General features: G+C 45.3%; 1 pseudogene; it reads right to left on the bottom strand.

The window, feature by feature from the left end:
- The window catches only part of LOC135546867 (R3H domain-containing protein 1-like), a 58,615-nt pseudogene that overhangs the window by 16,720 nt on the left and 23,449 nt on the right, over nt 1-18,446 (bottom strand).

The raw sequence follows: 18,446 nt of genomic DNA, 5'->3' as shown, positions 1-18,446 counted from the left end.
TTAGGTCTGGACTTTGACAAGACCATTTCAAAACTTGAAATTTGTTGACCATTTTCATGTCGACTTGATTTTGTGTTTTGGATCGTCTTGCTGCATGACTCAGCTGAGCTTCAGCTCACAGACAGATGGCCTGACATTCTCCTGTAGAATTATCTGATACAGAGCAGAATTCATGGTTCCTTCTATTAAGGCAAGTTGTCCAGGTCCTGAGGCAGCAAAGCATCCCCAAACCATCACACTAGCACCACCATGCTTCAGCGTTGGTATGAGGTTCTTACTGTGGAATACAGTGTTTTGTTTTCGGCAGACATAAAATGGGATCCATCTCGTTCCGGAAGCACCTGGATGATCATCAAGACTCTTGGAAGAACGTTCTATAGACAGATGAGTCAAAAGTATACCGTTTTGGATGACATGGGTCACCTGGTGAAAACCAAACAATGCATTCCACAGTAAGAACCTCATACCAACGGTCAAGCATAGTGGTGGTAGTGTGATGGTTTGGGGATGCTTCGCTGCCTCAGGACCTAGACGACTTGAGGGTGGGTTTCCTCTATTTTTTCCCCACGTTCAAATGACCGTCCGATGACCCTGAAAATAACTCCTCTTGAGTTAACTATCAGGTGGCAAAATTAATTCTCTGGGTTCTACACAAGAATTCCCCATTTTCCAACTCCTTAGGAAAAGGTCAATAAGCAATTGCACAGCCATGGCTGGCTTTCGAAAAAACATATTAGTGCCAGCGCCATATATACCCTTATCAGCCAGTACCATGCATATTCAAGAAGCAACATTCTCTAGGATGGCCATTGAACCAGCGGAGTGAAGAGGAATACATTACACATCAAAGCTTCGACTCGCCCACTATCCATTATCTCTATATCCAATAACACTGTACAGTGTGGCTTCATTATCCCGTGTCTCAGCAACACTTTGGGGAATTTGTTTTGACCAAAGTCAGGGTATATTGATCTTGCGAGACAGCCATCGTTTTTCAAAGTGCTTCCGTTCCCTCCTCATTTGTGGGAGGCAGAGACACAGATTCTCATTTGCATGCAAGCCGCGTCATTAGACAGTGACTCCTGTGTCAATTCTGAATAATTTGAGGGAAAGCGATGCGCAATCTGTCGGTTGGGTTTACTTTTTAAAGGGCAGTTAAAGCAACTTGTAATTATCACCTCCCCCAAAATACTCAGCAGCATCACAACTCAAATACATCAGAAATAATGAGTGAAGGACGCCTGGTGTTCTGTGTTCTACTGTGGTGTTCCAACACTTTGCTGCTTGCAAAAGACAACACACACCACCATCAGAAGCTATAGTTCCTTCTCTCCCCCTCCCTCAACACCACAAGAAGAAAGCAGTGGGGGAATAAGCAGCAAGTTGTGTGAGTCATGTTAGTTTGAAAGAGAAGTTATCAGTTTGTGAAAGAAACCCAATGACAAGATACAAAACACAAGACACATTTTGCATCCCCCATAGCAAGCCCCTGTACTTTAACTAAACCTGGTAGGTAGGGTTCGGTTACCAACCTGTGTGTGGGTTGACCAGGACACTCCCTGGCGGTATCCCTGTGGCTTCCAGAGGAAGCAAATAGTAGCTAGTGTTAGCTGTGTTCGCTGGCGGTGCCGCGCTCCTGCCTCCCGCCTCATAGACCACAGTACTACTAGCGCAGACAGCTGGGTAGGCCGCTGGGCAGGGAAGCGCAGAGTGGTTGTGGGGGTAGCCAGCCTTGGTTAGAGCCGGGACAGGGTGGGATGGCTGGGAGCGAGAGAGCGAACCCGTGGAGGACCCTACACTACCCGAAGACTCAGAACCTAGGAAAGGAAGGAGTGAGAAGGAAAGCCTTAACCTACAGACACCATGCTCAGAGTGGTTATGTGGGGATGGATGGGGAGAGTCACAAGATGCTCTCCAATGGTCACAGGAGCAAGGCAGTAAGGCCATATTACCGATGGCATCTACTGGAGGAGACGCGGCTTGAATTCATTGGGTATTTATAGTAGTCTGGCTCACACAATCACATATTACTGTATCATACATCATTTGTCGAGGCCATAAATACATTGATATATTTCTACTTGGGTCAACAAATTATTTTTTATTAAAAAAGGTATGCACTACTTCAAAAGGTCATGTTTGATTCTCCAAACCTACATAGCCAATTATCTATTCTAATTACCTGTGGGAGTGATGCTGTCATAAAATAGAAAGAGGATAATTATATCAACAGCTCTAACTGGCTAGTTAATTAATTCCTTGATTAATGTCTTCATTTAGCTATTCACATTGTTTTGCTATTCACTTGACTGTCCAAGCACCACCACCATGTCCATGGTGAGCAGAACACTAAGAAATGAATAGATTCTAGAACAGATAGATCATTATGACATTAAATAGAATAAAACGTTGACTAAGACGTTCTAAGACGTTCTATTCCAATTCTAAAAACACCAACCCACTGATAGAATATTACCATAACACGTGTGGTTTAAAGGAATGACAGGAAAATGTAGAACTGCTTAAGTCCTGCATTGTTCAAACAGTTAGCTACATCACACCTATCAAACTGAAGATGTTTAAGATGGGGCTCTGAATGTAATAACCAATGAATTCACACTCGCGATACCAAATTATTTCTAATACAATGAGAGACGATGAGTGGCCGACATAATTGGAGGGGAAAGCATGCTGAAAAGGCAAGCATTAGAAAGCACACTCTGTAAAAAATAGACACCGTCTTGGGAACATGTGTGAGTGGTATGTTAATAAGTGCAAGCAAGGCATGACAATGCACTAAGAAAAACATGCATCAATCTCAGGTAGCCAAATAGCAAAGAAAAAAATGTCAATGTCTGATCTAATAAAATGAAACTAATAAATAAACACCCCGTTAATGCAGGCAGACGGGAGGAGATTAAGAACGGATGGCTTGGTTCTCCTCGTCGGCATTGGTTTGAGAATACAACCACATAGTGAGGCACCCATTTCACCTGGCAGAGTAGTCATAGGGACTGTGTCTGTTCAAAGCCTTTGTCAAACGGCTCCTGATTGGACGCTCCTCTAATGGACATAGAATTGTGACCATAGAATTAGATCACTAGAATAGACAAGAATCTTCTTATTATGAGATAAAGGTCAGCCATTTGTCAATCATGGTTTGCCAGTGCTGTGATCATTGTCTCATGTCAGATATCAGTGCAGACGGGCATTGCGCTTACTAGCAAACACGCATCGGATGGTTAAAAGGAAGTTTGGGTGGAATGGCTATTACCAAGGTGACATTGTTCACTGAACCCCCTTTCATCCTAAAAAGAGAGGTAATCTTACCAACAAACCTGTAACTAATATACTCCCCCCCCCCGAAGAAGTCTGCACTACCTAATTCTACATCTAGCTAAGGTATTTTGTGGTGGTAGGATCAGTATTTATGAAACTCGAAAATGTGCACGAAAATTTGCTAGCTCATTTCTGCTTGCTGGCAGAACCAGTCTCAAATCAATCCATATGAAATGAAAGGCAAGGATGCTAACACCGCCAGTTCACACACTCAATGCTGAATACTCCCTCTAGCTAGCGCAGTGAAGTTCTAGCTAATGCACAAATTAGTTGTCATGACATCTGTTCTGCTGTGATTAGTGTGATTAGAGTTGTACAGCACAACTGACTGCTCTCTGCAATGTCATCACGTTGGCCAAATGTTACAAACTAGCGAGGCACAGTGCCAGCTGTCGATTTCTGAGAACAGTCCCATAATTTTAGTGCCGTATAACTTTATCAGCAAGCTGGCCATCCAAACAAGCTTGCAAGAGGCTGCTGGCTGGAGCAAGTTGGCTAAACTGATTGAGCATGGTTTGCCGTAGTAGCCAGTGCTTCATTGCTACCGAGAGCCAAGTGATTTTCTGAATTAGGAACTAGCGTTAGGCGGAAGAGTAAAATCCAAACATTTTGAGATGAGTTCCACGCCCTACAAGACAGATCAGCTGAGGGACAAGCGTGACGTAGGACTGAGACCATCTGACGTGAGACAATAGAGTGCTGTGATAAGATAATATAAAAATTCATCCAAGTCATTATTTTTACACACCGTATGGTTTTTGCTAGATAGACTGACAGTTTGTGGAATGATTGCACGAATTGTTCAAATTAACTGCCAATATGCCAACATTCCAATCCACTGCCATACACTGGCTGAGATCAGCTGATCGGGCTTAGAGAAGTTGCAAATTCAACAAGTACAGATATTGGAACAGATATTGTATCATAAAAAAAGCACTCTGTGGAACTCCGCTTCCCAAGAAAATCAACATTTTGACATTTATTGTCAGTTGAGATATTTTAGAGGATATTTATACAGAACATTTTAAAACCTTCATAAACTATTTATATTGACAATATTTCTCTTTGACAATACTACACAATTTCTAATATATCACGTCTTACGTTTAATTCCCTGCATAAGTAAAATTAGCGTTGTGCCTCTACTGCCATTCATTCCAATGAATGGCAATTGTTTGTAATTCTCCCTGATCATTATGGCTGGCATTTTTACCTCATTCTGGAACTTTGAGGGTTTATGCCATAACCCCTCCAGTAATTTAATAGGATGTCCATGGTGGTTACCATAGATATCCTATTAAGGGTACGCTCGTAAATCGCCTCGACTGTGTCAGAGTGCTCACTGAGCCGTTTGTAAATTTGGAGCGCTATGGTCTCGGAGTGTTCACAGTGCACACCGGATGCTCTGGCTGAGAAGTAGGGATGTATGGAGAGTTCTGACCTCACAACGGCAGCCCAAGCTAGCTGGCTAAAGTTGGTTAGCTTGCTACCTTCTTCCAGACACAAACGAGAGAACACATCACTGAGACCATTTTACTTGCCCTAGCAGTGCTGGTTACTGTTTTCATGTTATCTATCGCGTTAGTGACTGTGCTGCTAGCAACAATTTAATCTTTTTTTTTTTGCCTACCTTTACTGGACACCTGTCCCATTCAACGAGCGCTGTGCGTTCGAAAATGAATGGGTAAGGGTAAAAAAAAAAAGGGTAAAACTTGAGAGAAAAAAAGAAAATTAATGAGTTTTTCTGCACTCTGGCATACTCAAACGAGTGTGCTCTGAAATAGAAGTAGATAGCGATTTAGTAAGTGTAATTTTAGCTAATTCTATGGTTGTGAACATATAAATAGACTGAATAGAACAGGCTTGGAAGCTCTAACCCTGGCAATTTGACTGGTAAACTCATTGATACACTCACAATGTCTGCCTGGTATTGTGATGCAATAATTGCCATGGTAATTTGGAATGTTCCATCATCTGATGCTGGATTGCCATGGTAATGTAGAATGTTCATTCAAGTGATGCTAACTGATGGGTTAGGGTTGTCTTTTTTGTAGTGTCAGTTAAGTTGACTAAACAAATCACAGATTTAAGCGTATACTTTCTGATTTTACTTTCTGGCATAGGTACACTCAAAATGGCTGCCAGTCCACCCATTATGACACCCTTTGTATTCAATCTATTTTTATGGCTGTGACAGGTGCTGCACTGCTGATTGCCCAAATATACGGGTAGAGACTTGAACTGTAGATGGTGGTTGATGGTTAGCTTGGTTAAACCAGACTGAACTCTACACTCACCATGGAATGTGGCATTCAGTCTGGTTTAACCAGGCTAGTTGATGGTGGAAGTGGAGGTTATTTACCAGTCTTAGAGAGGCGACCCATGCTCTTGCTGCTGCCTGAGCTGTCTCCCCTGATGAGGACAGAGATGCCGCTGAAGCTGCTTGCTTTGGTCATGGCTGGCCTCAGGTTACGGTTTGAGCTGTCCGAGTCAGTGCTGCTCCACGGCCGGGGTTCAGAGTTCTTGGGCTCGTTCTCAGAGCTGCTCTGGCAACTGTTGGCCGAGCGGACATCTTTTAACCTGAGGAAGGATCCATTTTACACCATGGTATGGGATTATACATATATTAGCTATTATAAGAAACAGGAACATTCTATGCTATTAAGGACCTTCATAGCAGAGAGTACAAGATGGGGAAAGTGTCATGGCTATGTTATGTTGAGAGATAATGACCTAAAGATCTGTCGTCTTTGCTGTGTGCTGTTACAAGCATCATCCTCCTGTATTCTTTTTTCAAGGGAAAGCCATCTGGACCCTGTAATAAAATAAGTTACATTATCTACATGTTTATATTGAATCAAACTCTCACAATCTGCATTTAAAAGCTATTAAATTAATATTAAGAGGAGGGTTCTTACTTCTTGAGCGAATATCCTGTCTCTAGCCCTCTGGTACTCCTCCTCTCGTTCCTCTATAGACTTACTCCTCCTGTCTTCCTTCAGTCTCATCCGCATCTAGACACATCAGCATCCAGCTTAGCACTAACATCTAGACCCATCAGCATCCATCTTAGAACTAACATCTAGACCCATCAGCATCCAGCTTAGCACTAACATCTAGACCCATCAGCATCCAGCTTAGCAATAACATCTAGACACATCAGCATCCAGCTTAGCACTAGACCCATAAACACCCTGCTTAGCACTAGGGTTTGATAACACCAACAAAGGGCTTAGGGAATTTACTCTAGGAAACACTGAACTAAACACCAATACCATTTGGCCATTGACTACTGCTTTGTGCAGAGGAAAATACATTTTTCAGTGGGTTTGTGTCTTTTCAGAACTTTCCTGGCTTTGGCTTTCATGGTGAAGATCTAATTATTTATTTTCAAATTGTAACTTTTTTCTTGGAAGTTAATTGATCATAATGCGGCCTAGTATAGATCTGGAGCGGCTCACATTAAACAACTCTCTTACCATATTGTCATCTTTGTCTGAGCCGGAGTTGTCCCTTTTGAGAATGTACCAACAAAGTTTTGTCATCTTTGATGTGTTCTGAAAACTTTACTCAGGTCTAACACTGAACTAAACACCAATACCATTTGGCCATTGACAGACAGAGAGAGTGCAGACAGGAAAAGACATTTTTCAGTGGGTTTGTGTCAGACAGAAGAGACTTTCCAGACAGAGGCTTTCATGACAGTGAAGATCCGAGACAGACAATTATTTAGACCGAGACAAATTGTAACTTTTTTCCGGAAGACCGAGAGAGACCGAGAGATGACCGAGACAGACCGAGATAGATCTGAGACAGACCGAGACAGACCGAGACAGACCGAGACAGACTCTCTTACCATACAGTCATCTTTGTCCGAGACAGACCGAGACAGTCCGAGAATGACCGCTTTTGGAAGACAGACAGTTTTGTCATCTTTGATGTGTTCTGAGACAGACTTCTGATCAGAGTCTAGACAGAGAGAGACCGAGACAGAGAGAGACCGAGACAGAGAGAGACCGAGACAGAGAGAGACCGAGACAGAGAGAGACCGAGACAGAGAGAGACCGAGACAGAGAGAGACCGAGACAGAGAGAGACCGAGACAGAGAGAGACCGAGACAGAGAGAGACCGAGACAGAGACCGAGACCGAGACAGAGAGAGACATATACATATATGCACACACACATATGAGAGAGATGGAGAAAAGGGGAGGGGGAGCAGAGAAAATAACAATGAAAACGAGAGTTGTGGTAGGGCTTCTTTCTAAGAAACCTGACATGTTTACACCATCTCCCTTCCGCCTCTAACAACATTACTCTCCTCCTCCTCCCTACCTTCCTCACTGCAATATTGAAAACGCAGATAATTAAGTTTCCCCAAAAACTAATTTCAAGGGGGTTCGCAAAGAAAAATCTGTTTTCCCTCGGCAGAATATACGGAGACAGTCATTTCTGCAGCCTAAGCAGTTTGAATTAGAGTAAGGCTGAGAAATTGAATTATTGGCTGTGGCAGAAAGGAAGATTACTCACATTCTCGTATTGCTAGTTTTGTTGATGATTACAGATTTCCCAGTTTGGTCGACGTTGTGGTCTAGGCCGAAGTAGGCTGCAACGCGGTGCAGCAGCATTCTGTGGTAGGACGTCATCGGAGGGAACTTTCTCTTCTGGCTTCTGGGGTAGGAGAGGTTGTAGGAGGGGGAGGGAGAGAGGACCAAGGAGGTTGTAGGAGGCAGCGGAGAGCGAGAAAGAATGGGAGGAGAGGACAGTGGATCAAATCAATAATTCAAAGAGAGATTACAGGACAATTAGGAAGAGTCTTTCTGTGCAAAACGGTCCAACATAGCCCAGAGTGAAATCTCATTAGCAGAACGTGACATCACACGAAATTATGCATGGGCTTAATAAATGACCAGAAACAGATTATTCTGTTGAAATCAACCCCCCCCCAAGAAATCAAGACATAAGACTCAACTCACTCAAATGCACCAACAAAAAAAAATGACTCAGCTGAACTACTCACTCGTTATTACTGATAAAGTCAAGAATGTCCTGTTCCAACTTCAGAAGCATCATTCTGTCCCTGTGAATATAATGGATTGAACATGGAGAGAATAAGTTTGGTGTCCGTTCAGTAATTTCTGCACTCATCTCATTACCTCAGGGTATGACAGAAACTGCAATTACTAATCGACTAATGAAGAAGCCAAATGTTCAAAATGTAACCTTTAAGAGAAAGAGTGTTTGCTTAATCACCAGTGAAAGAACAACAGCTCAGCTTGGCGTGTGGATGCAGACAAAAGGTTTCTAAATGGCTGGCATGTCTACACACCTGGGGTTGTTTTTCAGCGTGTTTACTAAGAACTCATGGACATCGATCCCGGTAGAGTCGGTGTATTCTTGACTGGAATCTGGAGGGAGGAGAAAAAGGCATTGATTCCTAACTTTTCTATTGCGTCTCCTCATTTCACAGAAACTTTGCAAAAGTGAAACGAGTACTAAAATGAGAAACAAACATTTTTTTTGGGGGGGGGGGGATGTAGGCTAAGCTTGCAGGACATAGACCATCAATTGCATTTTCACTTTTACAGAAGCATTGAAGGCTTATTGAGTCCTTGACACCTTTGAAGAAACTTCACAACCTCTGGTTACTGACCATAGTAGGTGCCTAGTGCCTACCCACACAAGATGGATGTGTCCCAAATGGAAACCTATTCTGTATATAGTGCACTTGTTTTGACCAGGGGAGGCAGACAATGTCTACCTCTGGACAGCATCTTCCTGGGCATCCTTTCAGTCTTCTCCAGCAGCTTCTCCACTCCTTTATCTTGGTCCACTTCATTCTTGATGGGCGATGACGCATCCTCCTCTTTGTCAAACGACTGAGTGAACTGGATCTCAATTTTCTCCTTCAAAATAAAAAGACAAGACTGTTGTAGTCACCTTTTATGAAGCAGAAAATGGGATCAGGTATTCTCTTTTCTCAGTAGCTTGCTATCCCATCAGGACAATGAGAACCCCCACCTTCCCAAGTTTACAGATTCTGTAGCTGGTTGGAAAACCCATGGGTATTAGGGGTTGTCAGTTTAATGCTATGGTCTTGAGCATTCATGTACTACAGAGTGTCTAGAACCCGAGCAGGTGTTTCCCCCCTCCTCATTCACACCCTACAGAGTATCTAGAACCCGAGCAGGTGTTTCCCCTCTCCTCATTCACACCCTATAGAGAATCTAGAACCCGAGCAGGTGTTTCCCCCCTCCTCATTCACACCCTACAGAGTGTCTAGAACCCGAGCAGGTGTTTCCCTTCTCCTCATTCACACCCTACAGAGTGTCTAGAACCCGAGCAGGTGTTTCCCCCCTCCTCATTCACACCCTACAGAGTGTCTAGAACCCGAGCAGGTGTTTCTCCCCCTCCTCATTCACACCCTACAGAGTATCTAGAACCCGAGCAGGTGTTTCTCCCTCTCCTCATTCACACCCTACAGAGTATCTAGAACCCGAGCAGGTGTTTCTCCCCCTCCTCATTCACACCCTACAGAGTATCTAGAACCCGAGCAGGTGTTTCTCCCCCTCCTCATTCACACCCTACAGAGTATCTAGAACCCGAGCAGGTGTTTCTCCCCCTCCTCATTCACACCCTACAGAGTATCTAGAACCCGAGCAGGTGTTTCTCCCCCTCCTCATTCACACCCTACAGAGTGTCTAGAACCCGAGCAGGTGTTTCTCCCCTCCTCATTCACACCCTACAGAGTGTCTAGAACCCGAGCAGGTGTTTCCCTTCTCCTCATTCACACCCTACAGAGTATCTAGAACCCGAGCAGGTGTTTCTCCCCCTCCTCATTCACACCCTACAGAGTATCTAGAACCCGAGCAGGTGTTTCCCTTCTCCTCATTCACACCCTACAGAGTGTCTAGAACCCAAGCAGGTGTTTCCCTTCTCCTCATTCACACCCTACAGAGTGTCTAGAACCCGAGCAGGTGTTTCTCCCCCTCCTCATTCACACCCTACAGAGTATCTAGAACCCGAGCAGGTGTTTCTCCCCCTCCTCATTCACACCCTACAGAGAATCTAGAACCCGAGCAGGTGTTTCTCCCCTCCTCATTCACACCCTATAGAGAATCTAGAACCCGAGCAGGTGTTTCTCCCTCTCCTCATTCACACCCTATAGAGAATCTAGAACCCGAGCAGGTGTTTCTACCCCTCCTCATTCACACCCTACAGAGTAGCTAGAACCCGAGCAGGTGTTTCCCTCCAACTCCATCTCATTGATTAAGAATCTGGAGAAAGTGACTTTCCTTCCCTACAACATGAAACACAGGGAAAGGAGTGGATTTGTTTTCTTTAAAATGGGTGAGGAAAAGGAAGCTGCAATGTTTAAAATGGAAGAAGGGTGAATTTTTTGGCTCCACCCCTGTGAAAAGTACTAGCCTGGAAGAGATGTAGTTTGCTAACAGGGCTTTGGTGCCGCACAGACTGAGTGAAAGCGAGGGATTGTGAAGAGAGTGATAAAAAGAAATCCCAGGAAATCTCTATCGCTCAACAGTTCAAGACTATAAATATGACTGAAGGGAGTCTTAAGGTGTCCACTTGCTTTCCAGCCGGAACAATGTGTGCATATATTATAACATTGTGACATTTTTTGTTCATTTTGGCCTTTGATGAGGTCACACATTTCTTCTAGAGGCAAGCCTAAGTCTAGGCCCCGTTGGTGATTATTGAAGGATCCTTACCGTTGACTAAAGTATTTGTCGTCATTCAACGAGAGACGACACGTTTACATGCACATTTTTTCATTGAGAAATGAAACGTCGTAGTAAAGATATAAATTGTGCAACTTAAGATCTCGGCAAAAAACATCTGTCGTTAATTTTGACAGATTTCTAGGGTCATCGCAGATATATATATAAAAACAAAAATTGGACTATTTTGAGGAACCGTATACTGGCTACGCCGTCTAAAAATGGACTACCGCTTTTCACGCGAAGGTCTTTAAAGGGAGTATGCGTGCACACTCGTTCGGTTAGCTTAGCCGACGGCAGCTAGCCGCAATCCGAACTGAAGCATACTGACGCCTTTAGTGTGACAAGCTACCGAGTATCTGACTGAAGGAGTCATAGTTTGACCACCTACCGTATATATTATTGCACGCGGTGGGAGATATTCTAACTGGCGTTTGTTTAATTCACTCACACAGTTGAGTTTCCATGATGATCCAGAATTAATCTTTTTCTACAGTAAACCATCTGAACAAAAAGACACTATTTACTTCTTTGGGATGAGTGGAATGAAAGCCGGCCTAACACTTAATAAAAGGTGTTATACAGAAGCCTGGCTTCATCCAATTTAACCTCATTCCGGCGGATTAAAATTATTTATCCTAGTGTCATTTTTTGTGTCAATTTCAGATTTTGTGTTAAACAAAAAAAAAAACCTTTTTGGGAATCTAGACCTCAGCTGAGACTAAACTAAAATATGAGTCATGAGGTCAACTTTTTTTTTTGCTTGACAGAATTTATGTTATTAAAATAAATGATTCTGAAGTTCGTTGGAACACAACTGTTCTGGAGGCTGAAGATGACTAAAAAGGGGAAATGGTTAGTGGAGAGTGGCAACCAACCAGAGGAATTTATTATGAACCTCTTGATATTTCTCTATTAGAAGATATGCACTTGAAGGGTATACATATGCAATGAAATTATGGTTAAACACCAGATGATGGTTCAGGGGGAGGAGGAGGGCTTGAGAATTGTCATGGGAGGGTGGTGATTACCTGATGTTCTCGAGGCAGATCAGAGGCAATAGGAGGAGGAGAGGACTCTTCGCAAACAGCCAGGCTTCGAACTAACTTTAACTTTGAGTTAGACTGGGGATTGGAGAGTGGTGAGGGTTAAGAACAAAGTCAGGATGGGACAAAGAGATTGTGCAGGTAGGAGTTTAAAAACAAACCACACACATCGAGGTACCCAGAACTCCCTTGCAAGCACAGCACACACTGGCATATCAACCCACTTACAGGTGGATTTTTCCAAGCTCGAGAAGACGCCATGCACACTGTCACCTAGGTTAACCATAAACTGGTCAGATCACTTGTCCTGTTTCTGATGCATTCAAATTGAAATTTTGTACTTGAATGACTGAAAACTACACACACAAAAAAAACAAGCAACAAAAATTTAATTCACTCACAAAAAAATACGTTCCTTTCAAAATAACAAAACACTTAAAAAAAAATTACACAATTTTTTTTTTTTAAATGCAGGCAGTGTGTAAATGAAAAGGGGAACAATTCATTGTCAACTACTGGATGATGGAGTTCATCAAGCAAACACTTAGACATGCCTCCTGTACCTTGGGCCTTCTTCCTGTCTGTTCCGATGTCTGCTGCTGCACAGTAGGCAATGAGACAAAATGGACCATAAGACAAGGGTCTCATTGTCTGTAAGTCCTGGGATGATTCCCCTTCACAACAAACTGACTGAGGAGGACGAAGTGAAATGACACACTAAAGAATACGGGAATCTGCTACTGAAACCATCCCTACACAAAGGGTTATTAAAAATAAAAATAAAAATATAATATTTTCTTTTGCCTAAATGTCCAACCGATTCTACCTTGTTTATTAATGGTTAATGCACAATAACATTTATATTTGTTAGCCCTAATGCATCAGGCTACATTACACCCAAGGCTAAATAAGTGATCGCAGTAGAGGATTTGGAAAGAGAAGGCGCGCCTTGGCCTCCATTCTACTGTGAATTCTAGATTCTGGGGGGGATGGCCGCAGGATACGGCAACATAACCGCTCTCTCCTGCACACGTCTAAAACAGCACCATGTGTTCAGTGAGGCGTCTCGATCTGCAAAGTGGAGGAGACAGATGGCGACAAAGACATTCGTTCCACCTCCCCTCCCCATCCTCCTAGGGGTGACACAGGAGACATTTGTGGATAAGCTGGGATTTGAGCTAAGAGATGATCAGCTTTTCCTATCTTGCCTAGCTCTCCTCTGCAGACTGACTGCAGGGCTTCTGGCCTTTCCATTTCCTTACAGCTCTTCCCTCTCTGACTGCCTTTAGACCTGGACTCTCTGACTGCCTTTAGTAATGTTCAAGGGGGGCTAGCCAGGCTAAGAGATGACTGAAATGGCACCTCATTCCCTATAAAGTGCACTACTTTTGACCAGAGTCCAAAGTGGTGCCATTTCAGATGCCGCTCTCCTCTGACGGAGGCGCCGCGGCGCCGCTCTCCTCTGACTACTGTAATACTGTATAAACCACCTTTACAGATGCAGCCAGGTTGACGGTAAACTAGCGCTGCCGACAGATATGAAAAGGAAAACGAGCCGACATAAGCAGGGTCAAGGCTCTTCAGAAAGGGAGAAAGCATGAGGGAAATGTCACAGCATCAAGGGAGACTAGCCTAGCTGTTCACGAGCTACATATCAGAAGGAGGGAGGGAGGGGGGGTAATAACCTGCCTGACATACAGAAACCTCAACAACCTTAACCTTGAAGCGTATAATAACTGAGTAGTGATTTTGAGGTATACCGCTTCTGCAGATTCTCATAACTCAATTATCTGACAATTGATTGGTTGTGCTTTGCCAGAGACTCCCCCGGGCCCCTGAGCCTGTGCTGTATTGGAAAGCAATTATTTCTCCCTGCTCTGCCCACCGATACACCAAACCCCCGCCTGTCTCAGTAGCCCCCTGTTTCTAGCTGAATATACCTTCAGTGGTGTGTAGTCCCCTGGTACATAACACAACCCCTTCAACTGACACGACATACTTTCATACAGAAATTGTGTGGGTAGAAGGGGGGGGGGGGGTTGAAAGCAGTGGGAAAAGGCTGACTGGTGGGGATGGTGTGGGACGCAGGGAAGAGATACAAACAACCCTGCTCTGTAATGAGAGGTTTACCTGAGTTTCCTTCTTCTCTTGACAGCAGCTCTCATCTGACTTCTGTGGTTGGAGCTGGGTCTGAGGTTGGGCCTGTGGCTGGGTCTCTGCCTGCTCCCTGCAATCTGTCTTGGTCAGGCTTGGCTCTTCTCCCCCCGCTGGTGTCGGTGTGGCACTGGCATTGTGGCTCTCCTCAGTCTCCAGACCTCTCATAGTGGCACTAGTCTCCTTTACAGTGACAGTATCAGACATTCTCATTAGAGAAAGCTACTGGAGCTTTGCCTACAAGAGCTCGAGACCTAGAGAGCAGAGAGATGGACAACACACGACACGGCTCCTCTGGTCAGCCTCAGCCTGCCCTCCCCCGAGGCTACCGTTTCAGCAGCAGCTATTTGTACTAAACAGATCAATGACGTTTCATCAATAACAAAAATCTCCCAATTGTGTCATAAAGCATCACAGTAAACCCTTAATCTCTCCCCCCCCCCCTCACGTCAGTGGGCGAGATATGCTCTGCCGTTATCACGTCAGTGGGCGAGGTATGCTCTAAACCTGTGTGTGTGTGTGTGACAGTCCTTTCCTTACACCCAGGGACTGCCTGACGGTGTGTGTGTGTGTGTGTGTGTGGTTCCACGGCAGACGTCAGCATGGCCAGATGGTGCAGCAAGCCGTAAGTGTTCTGTCTGCCAGGTTGCTTGCCTCAGAGAGGAGAGACGGTGGTGACACCCCCATACGTGACGCTGCAGCTAGCAGCACCTAGGCCTCCAGGGACTCGTCTCCTCCTTATCGTGACAACGGGAGAAGTAATCTCCCAGTGTCATCTCCAATCTGGCAATCTGTCAACACACTGCCATCCTATTCTTTCTGACTGGTCAGCGCTGCCTCTGCAGTCTGTCAACTCTAGTCTGGACAGAGACATTAGCTGTGACAATCTATGACAGCATAAGCTGTAATGTCGTGACGTGAGCGACGGTGTGTGTGTGTGTGTGTGAAATATATAAATACATGTGTACCGGCTGCGGTGCTGGGTGCTGGGCCTGCCGTGGGGTGGTGGCGCCGGAGAGAAGGGTGAAGCCCTCTGAGGTAGGGTCACTCGAGGTGCTGCTGCTGCCGTGGGTGTCTGGATGGTGCTGGACCAGCTGGTGGCTGAGGCTCTGGCTTGTGTTGAGCTGGGTCGTACTGGAAGCCCTGAGGAAGAGGCCCATGTCCCCGTCACCAGCACTGGGTCCGGCAAGCAACGGCACTGGCCTCGCACAAGGCTCTCATGCCCCTCCGTGACCTGGAGAGAGGGAGAGAGAAAATTGTTTGTTAGTATACGTGCTCACTTAAATCCATAATGACCAATGTAAACTTCTCAACAACACTTTTATAGAACAGAGTCAGAGGTCAGCTAGGTCAATTGGATTTCCAGCTCGCTCCACCTCACCTCTCGGCCATACGAAGCCCTGGGTAAACGGGTACTGTGTCACCTCAGACGATGCCATGTGTACCAAGAAACATGGTAGCTAGTTCAGAACATTAGCGGTCTGATCAGTGCTACACTGGCCAGGAAAACTCAGACAAGTTGCCTATGCCAAATTCCTATAATCGAAACCAATTTGTTAGCGCTTCCAGAATTGAGTTGTGTAAAAACACACACCAGTCCAGACAGTGGCTAAAACAAGCCATGCCTTTGCTGGAGGCCTGAGATCATCGGGACGTGTTGAGAATGGCAGGGCACAGCTAAGCAAACACTTGCCGGGTTCCTGACTCTGACAATGTAGCTCGTTTATCAGGCTAATGGAGGTGGCGCGGGGCTTAAGCAGGAACTGCTTGCATTATTTATGGTTCCGACGACCTCGCCTGATTGGGATTCATGAGATCTGGAGCCCGGGGCTGGTGGGGGCCGTCAGTGGAGAGGACAGGTGTGTGTATGTGTGGGTGGCTCCTGTCCTTGCACTTAAAACACACAAAGCGACGTCTGTCGGTTTGCCGCAACCTCCTGTCCGTCAACAGGGTGTGTGGTATCTGTTAGAGTCCCTCTGCTTGGACCCTTTCCCAAGGCCTCCGGCCATCTGGTCTGCCTGCCTTGTGCTGTGTGAGAGTGAGCCTGCCAAAAGCCCTCCACATCCCTCACACTATGTGGATCACAGAGACCAGCCGTCAGCAAGGGGCTGAACAAGACGCTAAGCATATTTTTCCCACCTCTTCTCTAAACGCACCCACTCAAGGACAATGATGCTTTTAATGCGACCGGAGAAGAGCCATTTTTTTTCTCCCCTCGTTTTCCGAGGCACAGCCGGCACCAGGCGAGCTAGGACGCCTACGCATGGCCGGCTACAGATGGAGGCTCTCCAGGGGGGAGAGAAGGAGAGCAGGGCTGGGTGGTGGCGTTGGTAGAGGAGAGGGGAGCAGGGCTGGGAGGTGGCATTGGTAGAGGAGAGGGGAGGGGAGCAGGACTGGGAGGTGGCGTTGGTAGAGGAGAGGGGAGGGGAGCAGGACTGGTAGGTGGCGTTGGTAGAGGAGAGGGGAGGGGAGCAGGACTGGGAGGTGGCGTTGGTAGAGGAGAGGGGAGCAGGACTGGGTGGTGGTGGTAGTGGGAGGACCAGTGCAGCCTGACTCAGGCCCCATGAGGATCAACCTCCACAGGGTTGTGGCGCGATGAGCATCTTACAGCAGCAGGAGGCCACCCCGGACACATGACTCTTCAGGGGCTTCTGGTTTCAGCTAGAGCACCGATTGGACGTTCAGTCTAATATTCCATGCCTGTACATATGCTCCTTTGTGTTTTCTGATGACATCATGAGTGCATCATTTCTACGACAGATGCTCGTTCTTTTCACGTCTCTTGGTTCACACAAATGCATTTATTTGTGGAGGACAGAGGGAAGACTTTACAGAGGCAAAGAAAATTGCATTTTTATTTTCCTTTGAGATAGAAAAACAGAAGAAGCCTCTCCCTTCCTCGTCCTCCATCACACTTATTCAATTAAAAAAAAGGGCAGAGCTGCTGTTTCTTTTTGGCTGGAGCCTGATCAGCTGCAGGTAGTGCTGAACAGAGCAGGCGAGGAGGATCTCGAGTCCACATTTACCACTAATTGGCCAGTGTGTTTTAGCTGAGCGGCTAGCCAGATAAAAGATGGCAGTCTCCTCTCCTCACAGTTGACTTGGGTATTTAGAACTGTGGCCGAGCGAAACAGAGTAAAACCATGGGTGGACCCACCCTGGTGAATGTAACGGACTGTGTGTGAGCGCGCGTCTCTCGCGCTCCTCTAAAAATCGGCAAATGGATCTAGGGAAATACACATGAAATAGATACACATGACATCTGTATTGGTGTCAACGAGTGACAGCTTAGCGTGAAGGTCCTGATTTTGCCAGGCTGGATAAACTGTTGGCTGCTTTCTCTTCCTGCCGCGTTGTGTGCAAAACGAGAGGCAGGGCTGCTTCCCAAATGGTACCCTATGGTCAAAAGTTGTGCACTATATAGGGAATAGGCTGCCATTTGGGACACAGACAGGTGTCTAGTATACATAAATAGTGAGGGAGTATGGCACTAACCTGCAGAAGAGAGGAGAGCGGGGACAGTCAGCTACTGTGTCTACAACTTGACATTGTAATAAACCAGAGTCAAATAGACCGATCTGTCCGTGACAGTTCAATCATGTTTTAACTAACCATGAACATATAATGACATTTTCCTGAAAATAAACTGGGTAAACAGTATTTCCTGCAAATGCAATTACAGTATGTGAATCACAAAAAAAACACATTTATTTTCACCCGTGGGGAAAACATTTATTCTGGAGGATGACTTATAATTGTAACAAAACAAAAAAAAAAGTGCCTTGTTGCATTGTCCAGAATAACAAAAAAGTGCATTTCATTCCGCAAGATTAGAATCCTTTGAACTGAGGGAGAAGACAACTAATTCAATTCCTTCCTATTTGTTATTTACCACACATACATGTGTCACTTAGCAGACACTTCAATCCAAAGCGACTTACAGTATTGAGTGCATAAATGTTGAGTGTTTATTCACTGGTCCCCCGTGGGAATTGAACTCACAACCCTGGCGTTGCAAGCGCCATTCTCTACCAACTGAGCCACACGGGACCAAACACACACAAAAAAATATATATAATTAAAAGACCAGGGGGAAAAATAAAAAAAACCCGGAGGGAAACTCCGTAAGTGTCCATTTCTGCCATGGCCCCTTCCATCACCATCTGAAA

The sequence above is a fragment of the Oncorhynchus masou genome, chromosome 10 (assembly GCF_036934945.1).
Source record: "Oncorhynchus masou masou isolate Uvic2021 chromosome 10, UVic_Omas_1.1, whole genome shotgun sequence".
NCBI lineage: Eukaryota > Metazoa > Chordata > Actinopteri > Salmoniformes > Salmonidae > Oncorhynchus > Oncorhynchus masou.
Note: the sequence above shows the minus strand (reverse complement) of the source record. Positions and strands in the feature narration are given on the sequence as shown.